The sequence below is a fragment of the Zalophus californianus genome, chromosome 10, assembly GCF_009762305.2.
Source record: "Zalophus californianus isolate mZalCal1 chromosome 10, mZalCal1.pri.v2, whole genome shotgun sequence".
In the NCBI taxonomy this organism is placed as follows: Eukaryota; Metazoa; Chordata; class Mammalia; order Carnivora; family Otariidae; genus Zalophus; species Zalophus californianus.
In genome coordinates, this window is record NC_045604.1 from 81,040,300 (window position 1) to 81,063,876 (window position 23,577).

Consider the following 23,577-nt stretch of genomic DNA (forward strand, 5'->3'; position numbering starts at 1 on the left):
TGATTTAAAAATGTTGGCAACCAAATCAAATTTATTATTATTATTTTAAATGGTCTGCGGGCCAAATGAAACACATCTGTGGGCTCCACCTGGCCTGGGGCCTGCCAGTTGCAACCTCTGGTCAAAACACTTCAAAGCCAACAGTATTGATTTTTAAGTTGGTACTGGTCTGAGCGGCGGCGCTACGTCCACAGTCATGTGGGTTCCAGAGAGGAGGTCTGTGCAGAAGGAGACGCCGTTCGAGTCCTTCATGTCTACCTGGACTGTGTATGGAACATTCTTCCAGTTTCCTGACACAGCTTGGCCACCCTGCTGAAATTCCAAGACGTTGACTTTGCGATTCTAGGCGACCCGGTCGCACTGAACCAGGCTGACCTACCCACCCAGTCCCTGGTGCCACTTCCACTTTGGTGTCCACAACTCAGAGAGAAGGGAGAACCCCTCGCACCTTTGAATCCATCCCTAGCGTCCAGGGGCATGGCTGGTTCCCCACTCCCATTTAACAGGGATGGACCATTGTTATGATTTATTGAGTACTTAGTATGCACTTTGTGCAAATCATGCCGTTTCATCCTCTTATAAATTGTTGCCAGTGGGGATGCTGAAATTCGGGACAGCCAAGGACTTGTCCAAGGTCACAGCCTGATTGATCTCTGGCTTCTCTTTCCACTGCAAAGCCTTTCTTAACCGGCCTGTGTCATGATGCCCCTAGCAGGCGAGGGTCTGGTCCCCAGCAGACCAGGAAGTACAGACCCCTCGGTCTCACCAAATGGCAGTTTATCTTTCTGTCTAGCCGGGGCCTGGAGTTCTCGGCCTCCTGGGAGCCACCACAACTTCACAGATGGGACACCACTGCAGTCCCAGCACCCACCCCCACCCAGGCTTCTCTTCCAGTACTTTTCCTTCTTTCTTTTATTCATTTTCTAACGAAACTTGATTTCGCCCTGCCATGTGCCAGACAGGGCAGGGTACCAGGAGTCCAGGCTTTTCCCAGAGGCTCCTTCTGCCCAGGGTGGCCACTTTGCACTTCTCGCCTGGGCCTTGGCATCTTTTCCTGGCCAGAAACCTGGGTGCGGGTGGCGCCCCTTCCTGGGAGAAGGCCAGAGTGGGCCTCTGGGACTTCTAGCCAAAGAGTGGGGTGTTTTCCGGAGTCTAGCTTAGCTGGATGTCAGGCTGGCCACTAGCTTGAGTCACGGGACCCTGAGCCAGAATGGGCAAGAGCAGGCCTCAAAGGGATTGGGGGGACATCTTTTAGGGGGCTTTTAAAGTCCAAGGTAAAGGCAGAGCCCTGGTTGCCTTGGGGGGATGGGGTGGGTCTTGCCCATAGGCCCCAATTTTTTCCTCTGACATCCTGTCCTCTAAGTAATAATACCAGGCACAAGCAACCCTCTCGTGAACTCCCTCAGAGGCCCTTCTTTGTCAAATGTTGTTAAAATTCTAGGAGAAATCCAATTCTCCGTTCGGAGCTACCCATGAATTTGGCAAACCGGTGCTGTCCCCCTCAGAAATGAGCACAAAAAACCAGAAGAAATCCAAAACCTAATTCTGAGGCTGTGGGAAGATGAGAGCAAAGAGGGTCAAGAAGCACAGGGACCCCTACTCAACAGAAACATCTTTAGGCGAAGGGTCAGACCAATACGGCAACAGCGTCTCCGGTGGGCCATTCCGGGTGCTTGCCTGCATTGCCTTCAGAAACTGAGTTGACTCTCAATGTTGGGCGCAGACAGTGAAGAGCTGAAGTGCTTGCTATGCAGAGTGATTTGGAAATGCTTATATAAATGTCACATAATTAATTTCCAGCAGAGGCTATATTAAGTAAAATTCTGAAACTATGTCAATGAAGCCAATTTTTGCAGCATTTCTGAATATTTTTTTCACTTGTTAGGAAGTTTTTGTTATGTCTTTTCCATTAATGGGACTTAACACTGCAACTTTTAAACACAAAATAAATAAAAAGAAAATCTTTATAGGAAGCAATGGGAAAAAAAAAAAAAAAAGCCAAGTACCCCCTCCCTGCCCAGGGTATTTGTCTCATTTCAGCCCTGTGAAAGTCCTATAAGGCGGGTACTGTAACTCCCACTTTACAGATGAGGAAGCTGAGGCCCAGGCTCACTCAGCAGTGTCCAGGGTCTGGAGAAGCAGCAGGGGGAGCCCAGCGTCTCGTGCGCCCTACCCCCACAAGAGGGGCGCAGGGGCAATGAGCTCGTAATGGAGACCACACACAGTGGGACCAGCAGGTAGGATGCAGGTGGACACCCCGGCCCAGCTTTGGTCTCTCACAGTGCCCTGACCCAGGCACCTTGAGGCCAGGGACCTGTCCTGTTTGCCACTGTGGCCCCTGCATCAGCTCTGGGCCTGGCACACACAGGGCAAGCAAGCTTTGGATCCAAGAACAACTGACCCGAAGCCTCACTCTTTTCCTCTGGAAAATGGGCAGAGCTCAGTAAGCTAGTATACTTCCCATGCTTGACGCATAATAGGTCTTCAAGAATAAATGGGGATTGATGATTATCAGTGATCAGCCCTTTGCTTTAAGAGGCATCTGACCTGTCCCCCTTTTGCTACATTCCCCTCCAAGTTGCTATGGAAGACACTATCCCCTAGGGGTCCCTCCACCTGGAGTGAACCCGGAGACCTCCCCACCACAGCCTTCCTTGCCTCCCTAAGCACTGCCCTCCAGGCTTCTGGAATTAGAGCCCCACCAGAGAGAAGGGACATGAGACACAAAGCAGTGGAGCAAAGACCAGTGCAGTGACTGCAAACCAGGACTTCCCCTTCTTCCTGCCCCCCCAAAAGTGGGGGCAGGATGTAGGGGTGCACCTGGGAGAGGAGAAGAGGGGCCTGGCTGGCTCACTCCCTCTGGCTGCAGTCCTGGGACCCCCTAGATGGCATCAGGAGGGCCCACTTGTTGGGCAATGTGTTTTCTGAGTGTGACACGTGTTGGCCAACAGAGGACAGCAAATACATTTTTTATGATCCTGGGAGGCTCAGTCCTGTCACATTTACTCGAAAAGAGGCTGGGTAGTAGAGGGGGACAAGTCATGTCTTAGTTATCTGGATCCTCTTGAGGCGAGGGGACACTTGTACAATGATCTGGGGGTCCCTGGGCAAGGGGTGCAGGTGGATCAGATCTCAGGAGGGGCTCAGCTGTAGGGGAGGGCCCCCCTCCTATTGGAACCTTATGTAGCTTATGGAGGGGGTGTCACCCCAGGGGCCAGATCTTTTGCCAAGTGGAGAAGGTACCCTCAATGCCCCACCCCCAATTTCCTACAGATCTCTTGGACCCTGCCAACGTCGGGGGCGGGGGGCGGGCGGGGGGGGGGGGGCCGAGGGAGGACAAGCACAACTTTATGTTTTGGCCTGAAAGTGGGTTGGTATCTGGGGAGTTCTTGGGAACAGAGCATTGTCCGTCCAGTTTCCAAAACTGGGAGTTCCAAGGGACTCCAGTCATCCCAGAGCAGGTTAGAGGCCACCAAGGGGTGGTGACTAGGCGTGGGGACCAGTCTGGGTGCTGCTCCAACTTCCACTATTTGTTCATGGGGGGGGATGATGAAAATGGGAGGAACAGCTAAAAGCTCCTGCTGACACTGTCACTGAGGTTCCCAAAAGAGGCTAGCAGATCTGGGGGCGAGTCTGAATCTTAAGTAGATGTGTCCCAATTCAGGCACCCTGCACCCCAGCTGAGGGATCCCTGGAGCGCATGTGGAGGACTCCTGCCCGCCCCCAGGAGGGAGGCCCAGCCCAGGCTCCCTCCTCCGGCCCACGGGGTGTCGGAAATGGGGAATCTCTTCCTACCCCCGTCCTCCCCCCAGTTTGGAGAACCCCAGGCTCTGCCCCCACAGGTCGAGGCTGACGTCGCCGCCACATTTCTAGGAATGCCCCTATCCGCTGACTATATTTGGCGAGGGTTTCTAGGAAGGCACCCCCCCCACCCCGGCCCCCGCCCCAGCCCCCACCCGGGCAGGCGGGCGCGCGCCGCTTCCAGGCTCTCGCCCTCTCTCCCGGGCCGGGGAGGAGCCGCCCCGCCTGGGCCGCCGCCGCCTCCCCAGCGCCGCCAACCCCGGGCCGGCCCAGCCCCCGCCCCGGGCCGGCCATAGGGCGTGGGGGGGGGGAGGAGCGGGGGAGGGGGGGCCGGGGGGGGCGGGGGCGCGGCTTTGTGGCGGCAGCGGACCGTGGAGGCCGGGTGCAGCCCCGTCGGCTCCGTGCTCTCGGCAGAAAAGGATTTTCTACGCCCCCCGCCCATCACTTGGATCTTGTCTGGGGAGGGGTGGGATCTTTTTCTGGAAGTCCCCCCCCCGCCCCGCGGTGAAGGATTTGAGGCTGGGCTCCAATCGAGGCGGAGGCTGCAGGGCCCGCGGGCGCCCCCCGCCCCGCGCACGCCTCCCGGGAGCCCAGGAAGGCGCAGCCCCGGGGGGCCCCCCTGCGCCCCCGGAGGAGGCAGCGGCGGTGAGTCTCCCCCTCTTGCCTGCATGGCACCCTCGCCCGCGCCGGGGCAGGGGCCGCGGCAGGTGGGTGCTCAGGCCCCCGGGCCCGGGGGGTGCGGGGCGGCCGCCTGGGGGGTGGGTGGGGACGGGAGCGGGGAGGGGGTGGCGGGGGCAGCGCCCGGCTCTCCGGGGACCCGGCGCTAGACGCCTGTCTGGGCTGCGATCCGCCGCCGCTGCCGCCCCCCGAGGCGGCGGGGCTGGGCTACCTCACCAGCCCCCTCCCCGGCTCCCGAGAGGGGCGTGTTAGGCGAGGAGGTGGGATCGGGGCGAGGCAGCCCCCCATCTCCCCGATGCTGGGGCTTGGAAATTAACGCGCGGTTGGAAAGGCAGCCACCCCGCCCCCACCCCGGAAAGCCCCTGCGGGAAACTGACTCGCTGCGTGACCCCGATATCAATGCCGCGCGGAGAGCAGGCCGCCCGCTCGCAGGTCCGCGCCCGTCGCGCCCCGCCACTCCACGTGCGCCCCGGGCAGCGCTCGCTCCGCCCGAGCCCTGGGGACCGCCGGCAAAGCAGGGGAGGACAGTCCCCAGAGAGTTGCCACCTCCCCGAAGTAAAGTTGGCTGCCCCCCCCCACCCCCCGAGGAGCAGGCGGCCATAGCACGTTGGCTTAGCTTTTGATGGGCAGGAGCGGGGGAAGAAAAAAAAAAACCCACACACAGCTAGGTTCCGGGGTGCAGACTGAGGTGCCAGGGCCCGAGACCACACCGTGTTGCTCTGGCAAAAGTTAGGGGGAAAAAGGCATTTTGATTTGGGGACGGGGGTGGGAGTGGCCTTTCTGCTTTCCCCTGCTTCCAATCCGCACCGTGGGGAGCGTTGGAATGTGCCGCTCAGATCCTCTGAGGACACATCCATATTTATAATTTATTTTTAGGAGAAGTTGTGAAAAAGAGAGGGGTTTAAAATGGGGAGAAAGGGTGGGGGGGGTGGCCTTTTCGGAACCCAGAGGCTAATTGAGCTGTTACGGTGGAAATAATTTCCCCCAGTAGGGGCAAGCAGCAAATTTGACTTTAATGAGGGACAATTAAGGGCATAAATAACTAAACTTTAGCTGCTTGAGGGGGGTGGGGTGGGGATTGTATGCCGCACCAAGGACACTCCTTTTGCGCTTTGCTAAGGGACATTTTGGGGGCCCAGCGTCTTCCCTGTGTAGCTTTCGGTCCCAACTGTGGGGCTGGGGTCAGGAGAGGGAAAAAGATACCGGCTTTGGGGTGGGCAGACACCCGCCCCCGTCCCTCCCACCACCATCCTGGCTTGTCGGTGAGATCAACTGTCATCCCTGTAGGAAAACCCAGGATTCCTTTAATTATCCAGGATTCTCCAAAATCCTGCCTCTGAGGCAGCCCCACCAGTGCTTTGAGCTGTGGAGGGGAACACACCTCTTTGGAAAGGTTTTGGAGGCTGTGGTCCCAGAATCGGGGTTTTGAGGGCGAGATGAGTTTATGTTTTATCCAACTGGCCCACAAAGTCCCGCTTTTGGGGTCATTCTAAACATCGAGGGATTCAGGCCCAGCAGTCCGTGGAGAGAGAGCCAAGAGCTGACACCTCCAAGTTGCACGTCTAAAAGCTGATTGGAGAAAGGGGGGGAGGTTTGCTACTTTTGGTAAAAGTGAAAGGCTGTTGGGGGGGTGGATAGTCTTCTGTGTGTGTGCGCACACGCACACACGCACACTGTTTGTTGTTGAACCTGCTAAGTTTTTAAGGGCCTCTTCCCTCGGGAGGCCAGAAAGAGATAAGGGAATTGTACAGTTTTTTTTTTTGTTTTTTTTTGTCCAGTGGTTTAATGAGATGTCGTAGAGGACAGGATTTGAAGGGAATGAGCTGCATCCCGGTTTGACACCTTCCAAATCAAACACCGTTGACGCTGTGAATGGTCATGACGTTAGATTTTTCTTCACATTTGTCAAAGGAGCACCCCTCTGCTGGCTTCCGCGGGGAGTCACGGTATTTCTTTGGTGCCTTGCTCCAAGCCATGTTTATAAGAAACTCAGGATAGTGTGTTCACCGGGGAGCTCTAAGACAGGAGTGGTAGGGGCACAAATACCCTTCCCAGAACATTCACCTTATTACGTTGTATTAATTTCAACACACACACACACACACACACACACACACACACACACACGCATACCCCTGCCCTCCAGCTGTGACCTATACAGACGCCCACGTACCTTAAGTTGATTTACTTGCAAACCTGGATTTCAGTCAGGTGTCCACAGCACCGAATAGGAAAATGAGCTGTACCTGAAGAACTTTGGAACACAGGGTTCTTGATGGCACATTCTCTGTTTAACAGACATGAGACGTGTACACACAGATGACATTTGCGCTCTGGGGCCTTGGCAAAAACAGTTTTTTACTTCCCGAGTTCTTTCTCTTTGTTACGGGACACGATGAAACAGCACAATTTTCAAGAGTCCATAGTCCCAGTGTGGCTCATGGATGGGAAACTGTCACATTGTGACACAAATTGTGTTTGTGCTTTGCTGGATCGACGTCTGTCCCCCCCCCCACCCCCACCCCCGCCCCGGCAGCCCCAGAGAGCTGTCAGATCCTATTTGCTTTGCTAAATAAGGATATCTCGCCAAATTAGCCTTTAATGATACTTGTACGAATCGGGTGTGTTGCGTGAATTAACGAGGCCGGAACGCGGAATAGTGCGCCAAGACACTGAGCTCGCATCCAGGCGGTGAAGCCGTATGTTAACATGACTGGATTGTGAAGTGGGGGGAATCAGGGAGAGTTTGGTGCCGAGTGTGAAGCGAGTCTGCTTTCCTGCGAGCATTTGCAATGGCACAGCCCTGGCTGACACGCAGCCCCCTGAAACGGCGCGTGGAACTCTGAATACATTAAGCACAACTTTGCCCCCCTTCGGAGTCTGGAAACAGGCAGGGTAGTATGGTGAAGGGCTTATAAATCAGGACTCTGCCATGAGAAGGCTTCAGTACTTGGGCAGAGAATCACAGCTCCTGTGCATGTTCCTACCACCAGCCTCTCCCTGTCCTCCCCACAGCAATAAGAAAACACACACGCACATGCACACACGCACACTTGTGCGCGCACACACACACACACACAAATTAACAAGGAACTGCTGAATATGCTGAATGCATTTTGGCTTTTCTCCTTTGGCCTGTCTGTGTGAAATTTCATTAAGCATTTGCTACCCCCCCCACACACACCCCACCTCCAAGACGTGTGGATTCAGAAGAAAAAAAATAGAAACTTGGAATTTAGTTCTTAGCAATATGTAAGATAGAGCGAATCTCATCGGGACACAAATGTTTCGAAGGGGGGAAAAAATATGATCTAGCCAGGGGTGAAATATTTAGAGGGGGTAGTGCAATGAGAGGAATACTTCCTTAAGAATAAAACATGCGTTTATGACTCAAACCAATGAAAGGTGGGAAAGTCCCTACAAGGGAACACTCCCTCTTTTTCTTGCTCCCCAGCACCGCCCCCCTCAACACACACACACACACTCTCCACCTTAAATATTAAGAACAGAAAGATGATTCTTGCCAGGTAAAGGTACGGCTTTCTAGTAGCAGATCAGCTCACCCTCTTTTAATTGGGATCGTGCAGTAAATACAGCTCTTTTGGGCAGTGAGGATAAAAATTAGCCTGATCACAGTTAAGGGAAACTCGGTTCTTAGACTCACGTGCCAGAAAATACGTGCACGCACCAACAAAATAAAACATTGTTCTGGAATTTTCTCTCTTGCCCAGCATCCCAAACTTGGGAACATGTAAAGTCCTTTTTTTTTTTTTTTTTTTTTTTTTTTTTGCTGCTTATGTACCGAACGAGGGAAACAAAACCACCACACGACCATGAGGTAAACCACATCGACTTTGTAGGCCCGGTAGCCACGCAGGCGTTTCAAGCAAAAGGGTGGATGAGGTAGAGAGTTTGGAAGGAGTGAGATTTGGGGTCCCGCCACCACCCTGAGCCCCCAGCCCTCCTCTGGTCTCCCTTCAGAGTGGCCCACCCCGAATCTTGAGTTCTAGGGGGCATGTCCGTATTTACAGAGCCTTCAAGTTTCGGACTGTACGTCATCTTCCTTATATCAAGCGTCTGCATTTAAGGAACCACAGGGCAAACTTGTTTTTCGGGTGTCCCTGAATGGTCGCACCGCTCCACGAAAGGGGGACACACACGTAGGAAGTGGAAACTGCTGCTGGTGTCACAAGAAAGCCATGTTTAAAATGCACCCGGAAGATGGGGGGCAAATGGACCCTTTTGTCCAGGATTTGCTTGGCCCCCGCAGGGAAGGGAGGTGGTGGCCGACTTGAGCCTGAACTTAGCTGTGCAGCGTGGTGTGAAAGTTTGCTCAGAGGCGTGCAGAAAACTAGGCTCTCTCGTTGGAATCGTGCGTGAGATCAGTGCCCGGGCCTGTTGGCATCTCTGCCCGAGGCAGCCTGGACCGCTGCCTGCCCAGGCCTGAACGTGGCCTTCAAGGCGCCACGGGTGCCCAAACGAGCCCCCGGACAGGTGCACGGGGGTCTCTGCTCCCAGGACCCTGCTGGCAGCATTTGTTGGCTAGAAGCGGGGTGTTGGGCTCCTGAGAGTGGCCTCCCCGGGGACTCTGCAGGACTTACTGTCCCATTTACTGCGTGGTCTCGGTGAGGGCAGAGCCCCACTCGGCTAAGCACAGCCTCCCAGATGCTCAGGGGGAAACAGATGAGGCCGTCCGAGGGGCTCCGGGGCAAATCCGCCTGTGCGGGAGCCTAGAAGGTTCAGGGGCAGAGCTGTGCTTTTGCAGGCCAGCCGGAAGTCCTCTCCGGGATCCTCGCATTTGGGGTGGGCCCAGGGGGCGTGGCACAGGGCCAGCAGCGTCTCAGCGACCGACCGGAGCAAGCTGCTCCTTCCCCAGGCCTCTTCCATCGGGCAGCGAGGAGGACCCAGGCCAGCAGGGCAAGGGTTGCAGCCCCAAAGTGGGGAGAAGGCGTTGGAGGCCCATCAGGGGGCCTGCTGGGCAGACGAGGGGACCCTGAGCCGGCCTGGGGGGGAGGGGGGCGGCCGAGAGAGAAGTGGGTGGGCATCCCGCAGTTGAGCTTGCAGGGAAGAAGCCCGCTCAGGCATGCTGCACCCAGCCCCGAGTCAGCCAGTCCCACGGGACTCCCTTTTGGCCCCAGCAACTGGACTCCAGGCCACCTAAAGGCCTCGTGCGTGGTTTCCTGATTGTGTCTTAGAATGGCATTAAAAGGTCCAGACCGGGCGCTCGCAGGCCGTGCCATATTTAGCCTCAGCTTCACCCAGAGAATATTTTAGGTGCCGCTTGAAAGAAGAGATCGGGGCCGGGTTACCAGCTGTCACATGGCGAGCGTAGAATCGCTCCCTTGCAGGCCTGGCCCCGACCGCCTGGTGCTCACTGGCACAGATGCCCCGCGCCCCTGCCAGGGCTCCGGGGCCACGCGACAGGTGCCAAGGAGCCGGTTTTCGGCCGGGAAGGCTTTGCGTCCCGTTTTCGGTCCGATGGCGATAAGGCAGAGGCGGCCTCCATTCACAGAGCTCACAGAGGCTGTTCTCAGCCTCTCTCTCCATTCTCGATGGCCCAGTGTGATATGCCAGCCTGCTGAGTGAGCAGCCTCCTCCTCGGGTGTCAGCAACTGTGGAGGAGGTTAACCCTTTCAGGGCCCAGGGGTGCTGGCCGGCCTGGGGGACCCGCACCTGCAGAGAGCTTGCAGGCCACCGGCCCCAGGGGAGACAACACTGTGCTGGACTTCTTAGTCCTCGATATCTAGAGGCCAGACCTGAGAGATGGCTTCCTGGACCTGAGCAGGGATTCCCCCTCCCCCACCCACTTCTGCCCCATCAGCCACCACCACCACACTCCCCTACCCAAGTCTTCGCACCTTTGGTTGGTTGTGCGGCGTGGAAACAAGTGCTCCCCTTTCCAGGTACTTCCCCCTGGGTTTCCATATTGACTGCCTTTCTCCCACATTCCACACCAGGAGGTATTGATGGATGCGTGGCTCCCTTAGATCGGTAAGGCGATTTCGGGAAGCATCCATCCGGGTCTTGGGGAAGCGTCACAGGTGAATCCTGGAAGTGGCCTGGTCCTTCCAGCCTGCTCTGGGATTCCCGATCTTGGTGTGTTCTGGGCCACAGAGGAGGTGCGTCTGTCTCGAAGCGGCTGCACTGCGACATGTTTAGCCAATTATCGGCCAATAATCATCAGGCTTTTGGGGAGCCTAGGTGGAGCCGCCGCATACCATGAAGGCTTTGGCTTGTTTCAAGGTTGCTCTCACTTTGTACATTTTTTCCTTTTTAGTTCTGGCTCTCGGTGCTCCGAGCACCACCACTTCCTGCCCAGCTGGTTCGTTACCGCAGGGAAAATGAGGGACTTTTGGGGGCAGATGTGTTTCCATTCTACTATCATAATGCCCCTAAAAATCCTTATTGCTCTTGCAGTATTCCTCGGGGGCCCTGGGCTAGCTGGGAAGATGGCAGCTGTGAGGTCTTCCAGCAACTAAAGAAGAGAAAGATGTTCCCCCCAAATTCTCCCAGCGCACACTTCCCTCCTGCACTCACGCTGTGCTCACAGCTGGTTATGGCCACACAAGAAAGAAAAAGGCGCCATCCACAGATAGTATTGCCAATTGTGCTTTTTTGCCCTCCAGGGGCGGGGGTGGGGGGCGGGGGGAGGGGGAAGGGGGACGCGTTGGGGGAAGGTGGGAAAGTTGGAAAACAAGCGAGTGTTACCTGTTTGACCAGGCGGGTGAGGCGATTCTCACCCTTCAGCCTGGTCCTTCCAGCAGGGCCTCTGGGATCTTCACCTTGGCAAGAGGCCCTGGCCAGTCCTGGCCTTCTCCTCCCTGCCCCAATCCCTGAGCCCGGTCACTTTCCCACTCTCTGCCTCAGTTTCCCTATCTGCCAAGGGAGGGGCCACACTCCAGGCTCTGGCCTGGAAGGGATCATGGTTGCCACCCACGGCTATAATGAGCTCAAGCTCTATATGAGCCCCGAAGGCTTTGTGGCGGGCTTTGAAGATGGGGAAGTTAAAGCATTCACCGGGGAAGGGATTAGTACTAATATTTCCTAACACACGTGTTATATGCTGAGGCGACTCAAACAAGGAGGGGAGACCACAGCCCCACAGTGAGCATGGGTTTCTGGAATCATCTGGGACTCCTGCTGTGTTGCCCTAGGCCAGTGGCTCAACCTCTCTGGGCTGCAATTTCCTCCCGCGTGAAACCCACAGCTTAGGATAGCCGCCTCCCAAGTCTGATGCGCAGATCTACCCAGCGATTGTAAGTGGTACCTGGTTCCAGGTATACATTATTCTCCTAGGTATTTCTTTGTACGGCTAATTTCTGTTTGCAGCAAGCAACTGGTTTTCAATTGGGGGTAGGAAGAGAAGGCCCCCTTTTTATACCAATTTATTTAAGTGAAAGAGGGTACGTTGCTTAGAAGAAACATACTAAGCAAGGAACAGTAGAGGTAGCCTGAGGATGGGGCAGAAATCAAGACGGGCGAGTTTCCTAGGCGCACTGAATTAAGGGTTCGTGTATGTCTCAGCAGTTTTTGGCACCCACATCCTCGGGTTGCCAATTCAAATCTGGGGTGGGCTCCACCATGACAGCCAGGACGTCACGCGTCCTCACTTCTCAGGGGTGCCCCCACCCCTTCCCCGCCCACCCACACCAGTGACATCTCCACCCCTACACCTCCCGCCCCCATAGCTCAGATGTGTCTCCCGCCTTAGGGTCACGATGACCCAGCGCCTTCCTCCTCCCCAGGGCACCTCTCTGGGCCTCAGTTTCTCAGTGAGATGGGAGAAGAGAACCCTCTGTCCCAGATCAAGGAAGTCACAGGGCTCCATCGGACAGCTACCGTGGTTCACAAACAGCACCAGCGGCCCTGGGACCAGCAGCGCCCTCAGCCTACAGGGACACTCCTTCGACAGGCCACCCTGTGCCAGGCCCGGGCACCAGCCCCTTCCTGCCCCCCGGGACAGTGGCTTTACAGGGAAACAGCGAGCGCTCGGTCCCAGCCAGCAGGGGCGGACTCTGGTTTCAGTTTCTGCTGTGTCATGGGGTGGGGGGTGGCATCAGGAGCGGGGCCCAGCACGCCAGCTGGGGCAGGCACCGAGAGCCTGGCAGACAGCTGCTGGCCCAGCTGCCCGAGCACAACCCACGCCCCCGCCCCTGCAGCCCACCAGGATGGAGGCTGGGCCTTCAGGCACCCCTTCCATGCCTCTCTCCCACACAGTGGGGAGAACCCCAGGTGGGAAAAGCCAGGAGGGAGAGGGGTGATTCCTTTAGCTACGGGATCTCCCCAGAACAAGTTCTTAAGCCACACAGTCTTAAAGTTCTGAGAATTGCAGCTGTTGATTCTGGATCCGAATGCCCTGGCTGGACACCTGCTTCCTGACTCCCTTTGCTGAGCACACGTCTTGTCAAGGACCTACTGTGTGCTAGGCACTGTGCCAGGGGCCAGGGATGCAGCCGGGAGCAAGACAGCCCCTGTCCGCACAGGGCTCCGCCTTGAGTCAGGGGAGACAGACGAAAGAGAAAGCAAACAAAGAATCCCACGTTATGGAGGAAATCTCACACCCTAGGTTTGGTGTTAGCATCTCAGGGAAGGGGTGTGAATTCCTGCCTGTGTGTGCCCCTGTGTGTGTCAGTCACGTGTCAACTCCTGGGACACACAGGTACATTAAGAACGCAGACCAGGGCCTGGATAGCCCAGGTTTGCATCCGGATGCTTCCACTGACTGTTGTGTGACCTTAGGAAAGCTCCCTCTCCTCTCTGGGCCTCTGTTGCCCTATCCAGAGGTGCTAGAATAATAGTACCTACATGGCAGGGCTGCAATGAGGAGGACATAAACGCACGTCCCTAAAGAACTAAGGATGGTGCTTGGCATTGACCACGAGCTGCCTAAGGCATAACCATTACCTAAGAGTAACAAATGGCCACTATTCTCATAGGCGCCTCATCTCCCTTTACAGCCACAACCAACCCTTAGGTGGGCCTTAACAGGTCCTTGTTCAGATGAGAAAACCGGGGCACAGGGAGGCGCCCAGCTGGAAGAGTCTGACCCCAGGTTGTGGGCCCGGCCCTGGTTTTGATGCCCTGCTGTCGTCATCTTGACATTTTTAATAATTTTGGCACACAGGGCCCTGGGTTCTCATTTTGCAATCTGGGGAGCCAGCCCTGCCCAGATCTGATTGACCCCCAAAGCAGTCACTCTGAACTCCTACCATCCACAGAGCCTACAGCCAGGTCCACAGTAATTGTCCAGTTCACCAGCGCAGGGTTCAGTGTGGAATGGAAATTCTGAGGACAAAAGGAAGGTGATCACAGGGCTGAACTGCTCGGATGCTTATTGGTTTGTTTGTCGCCCCTTTGAGAAGTCAAGGGGGCCACAGCCAAGGGCAGGCCCTGTCATTCATTCACGGCTGTACCCCCAGGACCCAGCATGTATGAGCTGCTCAGTTAATGTCCGTGAAGCGAAGCAAATGAATGTGGAGGCCGCTGTAGATCCTGATCCAAACTGAGTTAAAGGACACCTCCCCAGGAAAGCAGGTCATCAGGGGTGCAGTGTCAGCCCTGGCCACGCCAGCAGGCTTCTGGGTAGCCCCTGAAGGGTGTGGGGATGTGCACCTCGTTCCTCCCTGCCCCGACCCCACCTGCCAACACTCTGCAGCAGAACACTGTTGAACAGCTGCCGGTGGGGAGCTCAGAGACAACACGGATATTTAGAGACGTGGGCCCGGATTCCTGAGCACCTGTTATTGGAGAAGATGCAGAGTTCAGTCGAAAAAATAACTCAGGTTGTAGTTCTGGGCAGGTTCACATCCCAGCCAGGGGTCAGGGAGGCAGCTTCCTGGGCCATTAAATGAGAGGGTTTGGATTTGTGGATCAGAGGTCCTTCTTCCTCTGAAATTAGAGGTCTTTCATACTCTCACAGCTCCAAATTACAAATATTACTAAGAAGCAGAGAATCCTCTCAAAAGCCTTTAGGATATTTAGGACAATAAGAAACATTTGTATATTTTTGCCAACTGTTTTCACGAAACAGGCACTCTCCCCGCTGCTTCAGATAACCCCATAAAGTCAGAGTCGTCGGCCTCCCTTTCTAAATAACACAACTACCAGCATACATTGAGCGCTTTATACATACTAGGCACTCGACACGCATGAAGTCATTGCCCAGGGAGGCACTGTTACTGCCTTCGGCTCGCTGATAAGGAAACACTCAGAGAAACTGACCTGCCCAAGGTCACACAGCCAGCATGTGATGAGCTGGGGTTCAAGCCTGGATCTTCCATTTCAGGGACGAGCAGACTTTCCCCGTAAAGGGCCAGATACTAAATATTCTCGGCTTTGCAGGCCCTATGGTCTGTGTCACAGCTACTCCACTCGGCCATTATAACAGAGACGCAGACACAGACAACCCAGAAATGAACCGACGTGGCTGTGTGTGCCAATAAAACTTTATTTACAAAAACAAGACATGGGCCAAATTTGGCCCACAGGCTGTCATTGGCCTACCCCTGTTCCAGACTCAAAAACCTGCCTTCCGGTTTGGCCCGGGCAACATTCTTTCCCATCCTCTCTCCCCGTCTGTGAAGTGACTTAGTTATGTTTAGGTCAGAGATGCCTGGCTCTGGGGAGATTGAATCGGCCTCTCTTTTCTGGAGGGAATTATGAGGCTCTTGGAATTTACAACTATTAGGAATTATTAGTGACTGCCATAATAGGACACCATGGGGATTTGAAAGCTGTAATTTTAATAGCTGTGACTGAGTAACTTTGAAAGAGGAAAGGGTTATAGTTTAGAAAGATACCCCATTGGGGCACCTTGGCTGTGGAAAGAAGTTCTCCTCAGAGAAGGCAGTTTTCTGAAGTCTGTGAGAATGGAAATAGAATGAAAAACAGCTTACAGCACAAGAAGGTAACTGAAAGGCAAGATAGCTGTGTGTGTGTGTGTGTGTGTGTGCGCGCGCGCGTGCACGTGTGTGCGTGCGTGTGTGCACGCATGTGTGTGCACATGTGCAGAGAGAGGGTATTTCCCAAAAGGCAAGAACCTGAAGACTAAGGATTCCTGGTGGGAGAAGGGGGGGGGGCATGACTTATTTTTTAAACAGCTTTATTGAGATATAACCCACTTACCATCCAATTTACCTATTTAAAGTGGACAGTTCAGTGGCTTTGAGTATATTCATAGAGTTGGGTATTCATCATCATAGTCAATTTTAGAACCTTTTTATCACCTCAAAAAGAAACATCAGTGTCCTTCCCCCCCATCCTAAGCCATCACTTATCTATTTTCTTCTCTATAGATTCGCCCGTTCTAGACATTTCACATGAAGCAGTGTATGATCCTTTGTGAATGGCTTCTTTCCCTGAGCATTGTGTTCTCAAGGTCTTTCCATGCTGTAGCATACCACGGGACTTCATTCCTTCATTCCTTTTTGTGGCTGAATAGTATCCATTTTTTAATTTATCCATTTGTCGGATGATGGACATTTGGACTGTTTACACTTTCTGGCTATTAGGAATAACACAGCTTTCAACATTTGTGTAGGCATACCTATTCATTTCTCTTCGGCGTATACCCTAGAAGTGTGATTTCTGGGTCATATGGAATCTCCATGTTTAACATTTTAAGGAGCTGCCAGAAGCACGTCTTATATTGCCTTTTCCTACTTTGTATTTTCTACTTTCCCGCCACAATGAATGTAAGGAAAATACTGTAATGAGCACTGGAACCCATCATCAACAATTACCAGCCTTTGCCAGTCCTGAGTCATCTGCCTTCCCTCCATCCACTTTGTCACTCTTTGAAGAGTTCGAAGCCAATCCAAGCACTGACTTTATGTTGTTAACTTGGCTGAGGGGTCAACACTTTTCTTCCATCCCAAACCTTCAGAGTGTCCTCCGCCCACATCTTTGTGTGGGTAGAATTTGGGGAGATCAGAGGAATTGGGGCAGAGGACCAAGTGGGTCAACGTGGGGTGGAAAAGGAACAGCTCCTGAACAAAGCAGGACTGGCTACGTAATTTGCACAATGAAAATATGGAGCCCTTTGTTCAAAAATTATTCAGAAGTTCAAGATGACAACAGCAGAGCATTAAACCAAACATAGGCCCTGTGCAACTGTACGTGTCACATGCCCATGAGGCCAGCAAAAGGGTGCCCGAGCAGAACTAATTCATTAGACACAGGAATTTAGAGCTTTGGTGCCTAGGAGAGACATAAGCACCCCTCACCCCCAATCCCTGGAACGTTTCCAAGAGAAGTTGAGTCTCCCATGTGGGAGACAGTGGCATGAGGGACAGAGTTCAAGCCCGTTCCATCTGAATCTCCAAAAATAAGATGACCCCAGCTGACATGTGGGTTATAAGTACTAAGAAAATTAGCCATTTGCCTTAAGCCTTCCTCCCTAAGAAGCCTGCAGTTGTTTTATTTGGGCACACTGTTTTGTCCTGGACTCTGAGTGTCCTCTGACCTCACAGCAGATGACAGGGCTGCAGTCTTCCGAACAGAGGCCCCCTGAGCATCGGCAGGACTAGGGATGCCCTTTTGAGGCAGGTGGTCATGGCAGACACTGGCAGCCCATCATGGCACCCGATCCCTCTCGGCTCCATTATCCTTCTCAAGGAGACCCCCCACCAACCAAAGGAACCTCATTTCTTGTGCTAAACCAGTCTCATCTCAAGAATGTATACTCTTTACTCAGGACACCAAGAGATTCAGAGGCCCCCCCCCCGGCCCCCCCCCCCCGTGTGTGTTTGGATGATGTCCAGCGATGCACTTATATTAACAGGCGTTGTCATGGAGGGGTATACAACACGACTGGGAAGGGGGTCCGGGGAGGAGAGAGGGACTCCTTGAGGAAAGAACAGGTAAGGACCTTGTACCTCCTCCTGTTCTCTGCGGCAAGTTCAATGCGTGAACGCACGTTCACTCACTCCTCGGTTCCCCACCTACACCATAGAAGGGGTATGTGTACTGAGCAGGGCAATGCAGCCCTCAAAAGGACAGGCGCAGTTCCTACCCTTAGCAGAAGCGGCAATTATCAACCAAAGATGGAAAAAAAAAAGATTTTTTAAAAATTTGATTAAAATAATTAACGACAGTAGCAAAAAAAAAAAAAAAAAAAAAAGAACTACAACAGGTCTGAGTAAATCCTGCGGGCAGCTCGGGGGGCTGGGAGGCAGGGAGGCAGTATAGTGGATCTTAAAGCGTCTGACTCAAGATTGAGGCAATTCTCAGCCAAGTAAATGTAGAAGCACAGCCAGCAGATGTCTCTGGAGGAGTAAAATGGTTCTGGGTTTTTTTATTATTTATGGGATTTTTGTTTTGGGGGGTTTGTTTTGCAAGCACCTCCTCCCCCACTTCTGCTCAAACACCTGACACCGGTGAGAATACGGCCAAAGATGGCCACGCACGACACCCATTCCTCCGCTACAGTAGTTGGTCGAAACACGGACACGTGACCAAACATGACCAATTGCAGCAGCCCACTCCTGTGCCAGGTGGCAGTAATTGGTCCAGGTGTTGTCACGTGACCCAAGCACGGCCAATCGAGGCTTGTCCTACCTAGAGCAGGTGGGAAGGTTGCTTTAGCCCCACTCTCTAGCATCCAGAGGTACCCGTGGCCCCGGAGATTGAGGTCAACAAGCAGAGAGAGGGAGCGATGAGAGATGGGATGGGGGTGGGGAGGAAGGAGAGAGGCCAGCGCTAAGTTCTGACCCCACAGCCTTACAGGTGCTGGATCCAGGAGCAGCTCAGCCTTTTCCCTCATCACATCTACCAGAGTGATGAATCCCCCATATTGCCTCAGTCAGATTAACTCTGGTTTTTGTGCAGCTCAGAGCACCCCAACTCAGGATGTGGGGACTGTGTCCTCTCTGTGGACTGTGTGAAACTAAAAGGGGTAGGTTATCCTCAGAACTCACTGTCCCGGCGCGCCTGGGTGGTTCAGTTGGTTAAGCCACTGCCTTCGGCTCAGGTCATGATCCTGGAGTCCCAGGATCGAGTCCCGCATCGGGCTCCCTGCTCGGCAGGGAGTCTGCTTCTCCCTCTGACCCTCCCCCCTCTCATGCTCTCTCTCTCTCTCTTTCATTCTCTCTCTCAAATAAATAAATAAAGTAAAATAAAATAAAAAGAACTCACTGTCCCCTAGGTGTGCCTGCTGTACGTGAGAATACAAGAATCCCCAGACACACGTCCATGTGCTACCCCATCGCCCATTCATTTCCCACTGAATCGGAGCTACGCCCTTGCTCTTGAACGTGAACAGGCCCTTTTCCTGCTTGCCTGTCTCCCCAGCCTCACCCCCAGCGTACCCCCACCTCTCCTCCCCACCCTGCTCTCCACCATGGGCCACACATGCAGCTTATCCTGGCCAAAGCTCCCATGCCTACCACGTTATATTTGTGGTGATCTGTTCATGCCTGTTGCCCCCCATGAGTGAGGATCTTGGGCACGGGGACCCTGGACATCTTTGCGTCCCCAGCTGCTGGCCCACAGTAGGCAGACAACAAACACGGGAGGAAGGGAGGCAGGGAAGGAAAAAGGGGGAGAAGGGTAGCTCATTCCTACTGATTCTGGTCCAACCAATGGGTGCCCGGTAGGGTCAAGTTCTGTGCTCGCTTCCTCTGCTCGATACTCTCCCTTCAGGTGGACACGAAGCCCCTGCCTGCATCTACTCCAGTGTCCCCTCCCCATTCTCCCAGGGTCCTGTCTTCCTTCCATGTTTTCTTGTTCTCTTCAGCCCCTGCCACCATCATGGGTCCTTCTCTCTAGTTACGATCTCTCCTCTCCCGCTTATGTGTCAGCTCCAGTTGGTCAGGCATCTCTGTTTGGTTCTCTGCTGTCTCCTCAGGACCTGGACCTGTGCCAGCCACCAACTAGATGCTCAAGAAATATCTGTCTGTGGAGTGCATGAACGCGTTCTTTGTGTTCCCCCAAACACACAGGACTACCAAACTTGTTTGTAAAGTACCTATGTGCTTCATGCATTTTATAAGGGTTACAAAAACACAGGCCGATGTGTTAGTTTCCTAGGGCTGCTGTAACAAATTGACACAAACCAAGAGGCTTAAAATGACAGGAAGGTAGGATTTCACAGTCCTGGAGGCTAGAAGTCCATAACCTGGCAGAGCCACACCCCCCCCAAGTGCTTCAGGGGAAGATCTGTACCTTGCCTCTCCCATGGTCCTTGACTTGTGCCCACATTGCTCCAATCTCTGCCTGTGTCTTCATGTGTTCTTATTCCTGCTGTGTCGGCCTCTGCTTCTCTCTTCTAAGGATGCACGTAGTACCCCTCTGGATCATCCAGGATAAACTCATCTCAAGATCCTTGACTTAATCCCGTCTTTTGCTATATAAGTTCATATTCACAGGTTCCAGGGACTGGGAAGTGGGCATATCTGGTGTCTCTCTGGGACCACCGTGCACCCCACTCCAGGTTATTTGCATAAAGAAACCAGAAAAGCTGGGCTGCCTGGGTGGCTCAGTCGGTTAAGCATCCGACTCTTGATTTCAGCTCAGGTCATGATCTCAGGGTCATGGCATCGAATCCTGCGTCGGGCTCTGAGCTGAGCATGGAGTCTATTTAAGATTCTCTCTCAGGGCACCTGGGTGGTTCAGTCGGTTAAGCGTCAGACTTTGGCTCAGGTCGGGAACCCAGGGTCCTGGGATCGAGTCCTGCATGGGGCTCCCTGCTCAGCAGGGAGTCAGCTTCTCCCTCTGCCTCTCCCCCTCCCTCCCTGGCTTGTGCTTTCTCTCGCTCGCTCACTCTCTCTCTCTCAAATAAAATCTTTAAAAAATTAAAAAAAAAAAAAAAAGATTCTCTCTCTCCCTCTGCCCATCCCCCACCCCCTCTCTCAAAAGAAAGAAACCAGAAAAGCAAGGATTCCCACCACCACTCCACTGGCTTGACAGATATGTAATGAAAAGAGTATTATCATTTTATATTGCTCCAGAGTGTGGAAATCATATCAAAAACACGAGTTTAGGTTATTTAATTGCCCCAGATTTTGAAAATAATACCATGCTGGTTGTAAGAAAAAGAGTACAGAAGAGGATAATGTGGGAAATGAAGGAACACCCCCTTGGCGATTTATCTTTAATTTCGCTTTCTGAACAGTAACCGCTGGATGCAGTTTGCATAATCTCCATACATTTTCAAAGCCTGTTCAAGTGCATTCACTTTTTTTGCTCATAACATTAAGCAAGCCGGGGGCGTTCCAATATATCCTGAAGACGTGACAGCCCTCAGACCCACCTCATTCTTTCTAATGCCTTCTAGCATTGCACCGTACTTAACCTGTCCCCTACCGACCAGCATTTCAGTTAACGCCAGGATTTTGCCATTATAACATATACTCTCTTTGGCATGTGTCCAAGTATACTCACAGGATACATTCCTAGAAGCAGAATGTCTCAGTCCAGAGGATACGTGCATTTTTTATTTCTACAGCTACTGCCCAATGCCCATCAAGAGCACATGGGTGGGGGAGCCCGTTTCCATGGCCTCGCCCACCCCAGCAAGGACGCAGTGTGTCAGGGGAAAAAAAGTCCCAAATGAGGTAAGCGGACTTGCCATGTGGACCTGGGTGGGGGTGGACGTGGCCCCTTTCTGAGGTGATAAGCTGCTCAGAGTTCTCATCAGCTTGGGTTTTATAAACAAAGGCAGAGTTTGGGGAGGTGAGCCAGAGCCATGCAGTGAGAAGCGTTGCGCAAGTCAGTATTTATTTCTTTAGCGCAGTTAGAACTTAAATATGGTCAAAACATATTCTCCTTTTAATTTACACAAACAAATATGTTCCCCGGCTGACACCTCCAGTGCCAAGTTTCTAGGGGAAATGAAATTCTACTCTGAGATTATAAACCACTAGGGAGAAGAGGAGAATGGAAAAGCCGCTGCAAGTTTGCTTTTCACGTCCAGAACCGGCTGCTGAGAGGTGTCTCTTTCTGTGTTAGTTGCAGATAAACCTGCCAGTAATTTTAGTGAACGAGGCGTGGAGCACATAAAGGCCAGAAGATGGAAAACACTCCGGGTTTGATAAAAGGAGTTCTGCTCGGCTCAGAATCCTCCCTCCTGCTAGTCCCGCTGAGATCTATCCGGAGAGGGTCTGACGGATTGAGGAAAAAGAAATGAGACCAACGTGAGTCTCCTTTCAAGGGCTGTGCTAATACAAAACCAAACAACTTGAAATTGTTCCAAGAGGGGATTAAAGCAACATGTTATTTTGAGTGATTGCTTAATTTATTGAGCTGCGGCTAGATCTGTAACAAAATACAGCCCTTGCAACTGATAACCTCCTGCTGCAATTGAACTTCTACAATTAAGGAACATTTTCCAAGAGTTTCTCTGGAACGGCTTCGAATTTTTAGTCTCTGTGGTGGGGTGCTTCTGAGCACTCAATTTCTGGGCATGTTTTTGTGTTGCTGTTTTTGTTTTTTAAAGAGTGACAGGCTGATGTTAATAAGGAAAGGAAGCAGCCTTTCATTGAATGCCTTGTCTTCACCATGTGCTTAATATACATTATCTCTAATCCTGACAACAGCTCAGCGAAGTAACTCTTATTAGTCCCTATTTTACAGATATGAAGCTTGTAGCTGTTAAGTCATTTTCCAGAGTGGCGCTGTCCAAGACTGTAGCTCCTAGTCATATGTGGCTATTTTTGTGTAAATTAGCTAAGAGTTAAAAAATCTGAACATTCACTGCCTGGGTTGCACCAGCAACTAGTTCACTGGGGCCAGTGGCTACCACATTGCACAGCAGAGATACAGACCATTTTGATTACTGCAGAAAGTTCGAGGGATTGGTGCTCTTTCAGTGATTTCAGAGGCAGGAACTGGGAGTGCCAGGATTCAAACCCAAGCTTCTTCGAAGGAAGCATTATTATCACCCCTGGCTTCTTTCTTCTCTTCCTTTGGCTGAGAAGCAGGGACTAGAGCAGTGATTCGAAACCCTGGGTACACATTAAAATAACCCAGACTGCTTTAAAAAACAATACTGATGTGAGGGTCCCGGCCCCAGGGATTCTGACTTAATTGTGATCGGGAGGGTTTTGTTTTTTTTTAAGTCCTCATGTGATTCAAGTGTGCAGGCAGGATTGGGAGCAGCCAGACAAGAGGATCCACACACAGGATGGGGGAAGGAACTGGTTCATCTCCCGTGAGAACATGGCCCCCTTGTGGACCCAGAAGGGGGCTTCCCCCGGGACCAGCTCTAAACGTCCTCCTCAGAGAGCTCAGGTTCATGTCTGAGCGGACAGACGGAAGTGCTTTCTCACATGCTTCTTGCTCGAGGGGACACACAACAAAGAGCTCTGCTTTTAGAAGCAGCCTTTGTCACACTGTCCTGGAAGAAAGGAGTTGCGAACGCAGAATCAGAGAGACAGAGTGAAAACCCCATAGCCCCAGATTTGAATGGAAAGTATCTGGGTGAAATCCTGTTGTATTTTGCCTGACAAAATGAAGGGTGTGTTTCTGACCACGTCTCCTGAAAAGGGGAGAAAGAGTGACCAGTTCAGCAGCTATCTAAGCACGCCCAGCACGCACATTATGGTCTCTAAACACCACTTTTAACCAGAAACCAGGGCTCTGTGGAGATATGGCTGATTCCAGGTGTGAGGCAGGAAATGTACAAGGTGAGCCTGGAACATCTGGTCACGCGGGTCACACGGGGCTGTCAGAGACTTCCGGGATCATGTCAAAAAGGACACGGGACAGTGTGAAGAGGATCCCACTGGCCAAGGATGGGACAATTTGAGTATCACTAAGAGTAATAACTGTCATGGATTAAAACATGTCATATACATCCAAATCTATGAGGTCACCAAGATATTTAAAAAAATAGAAAAATAGGGGCACCTGGGTGGCTCAGTCGGTTAAGCATCTGCCTTCAGCTCAGGTCATGATCTCAGGGTCCTGGAATTGAGCTCTGCATCCGGTTCCCTGCTCAACAGGGAGTCTGCTTCTCCCTCTGCCTCTGCCCCACCCCCCACTCCTGTGTGCGCTCTGTCTCTCTCTCAAATGAATAAATTTTTTAAAAAAGAAAGAAAAATAGAAAAACATAAACTCATTTGTCATCTCTGGAGGATGCTGAGGAACGAACTCATTATT

General features: G+C 52.7%; 1 long non-coding RNA gene across 1 annotated transcript; it reads left to right on the forward strand.

Annotated features, from left to right (window-relative positions):
- The first annotated feature begins 4,168 nt into the window (after positions 1 to 4,168).
- On the forward strand, positions 4,169 to 23,368 carry LOC113932906. Its single transcript, XR_003523162.1, has 3 exons — positions 4,169 to 4,446; positions 20,924 to 21,032; positions 21,427 to 23,368. It is a non-coding gene; the product is annotated as an uncharacterized LOC113932906 (long non-coding RNA).
- The last annotated feature ends 209 nt before the right edge of the window (positions 23,369 to 23,577 follow it).